Genomic DNA, 5,984 nt, shown 5'->3' on the forward strand with positions numbered 1-5,984 from the left:
AGCAGTTTCCTGAGGTGTTTAGCGACACTCCTGGTTTGACCTCTGGGGTTAAACATGATATAGAAATAGGGGATGCATTGCCTGTCAAGCAGCATCCCTATAGGTTAAATCCTACGAAGATGGCTGCAGTTAGGGAGGAAATAAAGTACATGCTAGAGCATGATATTATTGAACCTAGCAGTAGTGATTGGAGCTCTCCTGTGGTACTCGTGCCAAAACCGGATGGGAGTATTAGGATGTGTGTGGATTTTCGCAAGGTAAATGCAGTGTCTAAGGCAGACTCATTTCCTCTTCCCCGAATTGAGGACTGCATTGATAGGATTGGCTCAGCTACATACGTATCTAAGTTTGACTTGTTGAAAGGATATTGGCAGGTGCCTTTGACAGAACGGGCCAGAGAGATCTCAGCATTTGTGACGCCCGATGGACTATATCAATTTCGGGTCCTGCCGTTTGGTCTAAGAAATGCTCCGGCCTGCTTTCAGCGTCTGATGAGCCAGGTCACCAGAGGGCTGCTGAACTGTGTAACCTATATCGATGATGTGGTTTTGTACCATGATACGTGGGACGAACATGTAGCGCAGATAAGAGAGTTCTTTGCCCGGTTGACAGAAGCCAACCTAGTCATTAACTTGGCAAAAAGTGAGATTGGCAAGGCTCAAGTGACGTATTTGGGGCACGTGGTAGGTCGTGGTCAGGTCAGCCCACGTACCGCTAAGGTGCATGCCATTATGGATCTGCCTGTACCTCAGACAAAGAAGCAGCTCATGAGAGTATTGGGAATGTGCGGATTCTATAGAAAGTTTGTTCGTAATTTTGCGGCAATTACAGAACCCCTCACGAATCTCTTGAAGAAAACGGTGAAATTTAGTTGGAATGAGAAGTGTCAGATAGCATTCGAGCAGGTAAAGGCCATCTTAACTTGTCAGCCTGTGTTAGCAGCACCTGATTTTGGGAAACCATTTAAACTGGCGGTAGATGCATGTGATGTGGGAATCGGAGGGGTGCTCATGCAGGACTGTGATGGTATGGATAGACCGGTGGCTTACTATTCGAAAAAACTGAATCGACACCAAAAGTTCTATTCAACTATAGAAAAGGAAGGGTTGGCCTTGGTGTTGGGATTGCAGCATTTTGAGATCTATGTGACCAATGGGTGTGGGGAGGTTGTGGTGTATACTGACCACAACCCTCTGGTTTTCATTGAGAAATTTAAGACCAAGAACCAGAGGCTCTTCAGATGGGGTCTGGTTCTGCAGCAATACAATCTGCGCATACAGCATGTAGCAGGGAAGGATAATGTCATTGCTGACACCCTTTCTAGGGGAGCGGGCTGAAACGGTGATAGGGGAGTTGAAGAGAATAGGAAGATGAAGAGTAGACGTGCAGGATAAAGAAAAGTAGAATTTTCTTTTTTTTTATGGGGGGAGATGTTAGGATATTGTGCTCTGGGGCAGCAGAGGGTCTCACATATACAATACATACATCAGTCATATCATTCCACCTCATGCACACATGGTTTGTTTATTTGTTTTATTGTGTTGGCACCGCCTCTACGTCACAACATTGGAGGCCGGCCACTGCAAGCACGACGTCATAAAATAGACGTCATCACAACGTGACGGGAGACGGAGGAAATGTTTGGACAGCATGGTGGTTAGGGAGTGAGGCAATGGTGAGGAGGACGCGACTCAGTACCGACCCGCACATCCGAAGGCCACCGACCAGCCGCACTGGACTAGAGTAAGATAAGCACAACGGATGGATAGCGCTGTCCTACGTAGGCTTATAGTTTAAAGTGGGTTGAGAGGGTAGTGGAGCTTCGCGTGGTGGGAAAGTTTACTGACGGTCACCTGTGGCCACCCTGTGTCGGCGCTGTGCAACGACTAATCTATAAAAAGAGAAAATACCCTACGGGGAACCAAAAAAAGAAGAAAACAAACTAAAGCTATAAAAATAATACCTACGCGGGTTGTTATCCCCGCACCTGAACGACTACCGATCCAGCACCGCTCTTCGGCTGTGGGCCAACGACAGAGCTGGCCGTAGCCAGCAGGTGAGTGGACCGGGGGTGTTGTGGATACGGGGGCCGGTGCCGTTTTTGATTTAGTTTAACATATGCACGCACACACGCACACGTCCATCCACGTCTTTTAGGTCAGGGTAGCTCCTATATTGTTGTTAAGTAGCGAGCCATAGGAGCAACCCGTGACACATGGCTTGGCTTTAAAACCAAATTTACATCAGTACTAAACATCATGGCTCCTTTGAGAACCGTCAGGGTCAAAACCCGCTCGGAGCCATGGATGAATTCGGACATACTGACTGCAATGAAAGCCAGAGACAACAAATGCTCTGAACTTCTTAAATGCAAGTCCAAACTAGCCAAGTGCAAGCGCTTCGACAGTGATCTCCAAACCAAACTGCACAACCTAAAAGCCCAGTGTAACAAGCTAAGAAACGGTGTAATTGCCATGACCAAATCAGCCAAATGTAACTTTATCAATGATAAAGCCGAGGAAATCAAAAACAATCCTCGGGAGCTATGGAAGTTACTAAACAACCAACTAGGCTGTGGTCGGAAACTAAAAACCAGGTTTACTAACATAAACATCAAATCGAATAACACCCTCATCACTGACAAACTCGATGTAGCCAACCACTTGAACATCTTCTTTACAAACATTGCAACAAAGCTGGTTAGCAAACTGCCCTCCCACTCTGGGCGTTTTGGTGTAGAGCACATCAAAGCCTTCAACAAAAACCTTGGTGTTTGTAAAGATTTTAAAATGGCAATGGTAACAACCGAGGAGGTACTTAAAAAACTGAGTGCCCTCCAACCCCACAAGGCCACTGGCCATGACAATATTCCCTCCAAATTTCTCAGAGACTCAGCCTTTTCCATAGCTCCAGTCATCACCCACATAGTTAACCTCTCCATCAAACAGGGACAGGTCCCCCAAGATTTTAAACTGGCCAAAGTAACCCCCTTGTACAAAAAAGGGAGTAAATTAGAACCCGGCAACTACCGCCCTATTTCTATTCTAAGCTCCATCTCGAAAGTGATGGAAAAAATAGTCTATGAACAGGTTGAAAAGTATCTTGCCACTAATAAATTGCTGTACGAGTTCCAATCTGGCTTCAGAACATCCCACTCCACTGACACATGCCTCCTCTATTTGAGCGATCACATCAAACACGAGGTGGATGCTGGAAAATACTGCGGCATGGTCATGCTGGACCTCCAAACGGCTTTTGACACCGTGAACCACTCCATACTGGTTAACAAGCTTAAAGCTATTGGTTTTGATAGCACATCAGTGAGCTGGATGCAATCCTACCTGGAGGGGAGAGAACAGATGGTGGAGGTGAACGGAACACTGTCCCCTCCCCTCCCAGTGAGCTGTGGTGTCCCACAAGGAAGCATACTAGGGCCTTTACTGTTCCTAATTTATGTTAACGACATGACTTCAGCTTGTGACTGCAACTTGTTCCTGTTCGCAGATGACTCAGCACTGCTGGTTTCGGACAGGAACAAACTGCAGGTTGAAAAGACCCTCAGCTCTGAACTCGGTAGAATCTGCACCTGGCTCGCTGATAACAAACTATCCTTACACCTGGGAAAAACTGAATCCATCCTCTTCGGATCAAATAGTAAACTCAGCAAGGTAGATGGCTTCTTGGTTAGAGTGGGTGACAATATTATCACACGAAAAGATCAAATTACCTACCTAGGTTCCATCCTGGAGGCTAATCTTTCCGGTGATAAAATGGCCACCAACGTAATCAAAAAAGTCAATCAAAGAACAAGATTCCTTTACAGGATCTCCTCACTGGTCAGCAAAAACACCTTGAAGACCTTAACAGGAGCCCTCGTACAAGGTTTCTTTGACTATGCATCCACCTCTTGGTACCACAGCACCTCAAAGGCCCTTAAAACAAGGCTCCAGACCTCCCAAAACAAACTGGTCAGGCTCCTACTTGGCCTCACCCCCCGAACCCACCTCACCCCTGCCCACTTTGACAGGCTGGGATGGCTTAGGGTCGTCGACAGAGTACAGCATCTTGCAATGGGTCTGGTCCACAAGATTCGATACACCACCAAGATACCCATGTACCTGTCTAAATACTTCCTTAATGTAAACGAAGTCCACACCCACAACACCAGAGGGAGTGCAACAAACCATGTACAACCCAGATTCGGCACAAACAAGGGACTAAATTCTTTTCGCTCCTATGCCACCAAAATGTGGAACGCCCTACCAACAGTCATTAAGACATGTGAATCCCTTGACTCCTTCAAAACCGCTCTCAAAGGGCACCTACGGATGGCTGCAATTCGAAACTGGCCTCTGTAAAATCTGAATCCCCCCCACCCCCCCACCCCATTTCCCTCACTGTATATTGTATATTTTCCCAGTGCTTGTATATTTTCCCTTTTTTGCTTCCCATATGATGAATTCCTGTTCTGTTCTTTAGCTACATAGAAATGTCTATTTGTATGTCTCTAAATGGTTGTATGTCTTTAAATGTTTTGATGAATTGAACAATGTGGACCCTGTTGTAAACAAGTGTAATGCTTAATTGGGTCGTCCACTCACAGTTGACAGTCTTTGTATTGAGTTTGTGCTTAAAATGTACTGTAAATTCTACAAACTGTTAATAAATATTTCAATCAATCAATTTCAATCTCAGCTCCATCAGCGTCGCGGACGCCTCGTTGCTGCCGATCAGTCCGCTGCCGCAGGCAGGCAGCCGGGGCGCGGCGACGAGGGTGCTGCGGACGAGGAAGAACAACCCCAGACACAATGGCTGGCATTTAGATGCCGTTGTACCGGTGCGGGGGCATCAGTCACTCTCAACAGAATCAATGTTGATACTGTCAACGTTACACTGTATGGCACAAGAAGCTGTGCTTGTTCTGGCGTCAAATGTCTCTGTAACAAGCTTTGAGCTAGCCTATATCACACACGGCAAAGTCCAGCTATTCACCCTGTAACATAGCTGTTGAATATCGTCACTATATCGTTACTGTCTTTTTCTTTTGATTCCTAAGCGTATATGATATGAAGCTTTTTCTTTTACATAGTACTGTAACATTTTCTGATGAATTGAAAATGGAGTACCCCACATGTAAACAAGCCATTGTGCTTTCTGGGTATTGCAATGCTCTTAGCAGACCATGAATAAACCTGTGCTTTCCTCAAACTGTTAATACAAATCAATCAAATCTCTGTATTCTAACCTTTTTCCTTCTTCTTAAGTTAACGCCCTACTTCATCATAGTACAGAGTCACACGAAAGCATGAAAAGTAGCGGGGCACCCGCTGGCCTAGCGGTCCAGGCACATGTGACATATAGGCTCTGGCCTGACAGCGCGTTGTGTGTTCGAGTCCTGTTCCTTCTCTCTCTCCCTCTTTCCTGTCAATCTCCACTTCTAGCTATCAATAAAAGGCATGAATCCAGCAGATCCACAAGTGTGAAGCTTGACGTGAACTTGTGAGACGACACGTTTTGAGCTTATCGATCTGCTACTATTATTACTTTAATTTGAATTCTGAAAAGTAACCGTTTTGATGTTTACACCCGACAGTATGGAAGTATCTCTCTCTCTCTCTCTCTCTCTCTCTCTCTTTCTCAGCTATAAATGCAACGTTATGAATGGACCTCTTGGGTGGAGGTCTCTCTTCTCTGCCAGCGTGAAGTGAGACGTTTTGTCCAAGCCCGGGGGAGGGGGGCGTTGGCGGGGGGAGGGGGGCGTTGGCGGGGGGGAGGGGGCGTTGGCGGGGCGCCTGGGGTTGTGGTTGTGGTGCTGCAAGGCTGGAACAAAAGAGCAATTTACTAGAACTGAGGTCATGTTTTCACTGCATGGGCGCCAATCTGACCCGTTAGTACTGTTAGTATACTACTAGGAACATTTGTGACCAAACTTGACTGAGGGACTGCCATTGGATTTCTTTTTTAGAATTTTCGTTTTTTTTCAT

Source organism: Protomyctophum parallelum, assembly GCF_964188405.1.
Source record: "Protomyctophum parallelum genome assembly, chromosome: 15".
NCBI lineage: Eukaryota > Metazoa > Chordata > Actinopteri > Myctophiformes > Myctophidae > Protomyctophum > Protomyctophum parallelum.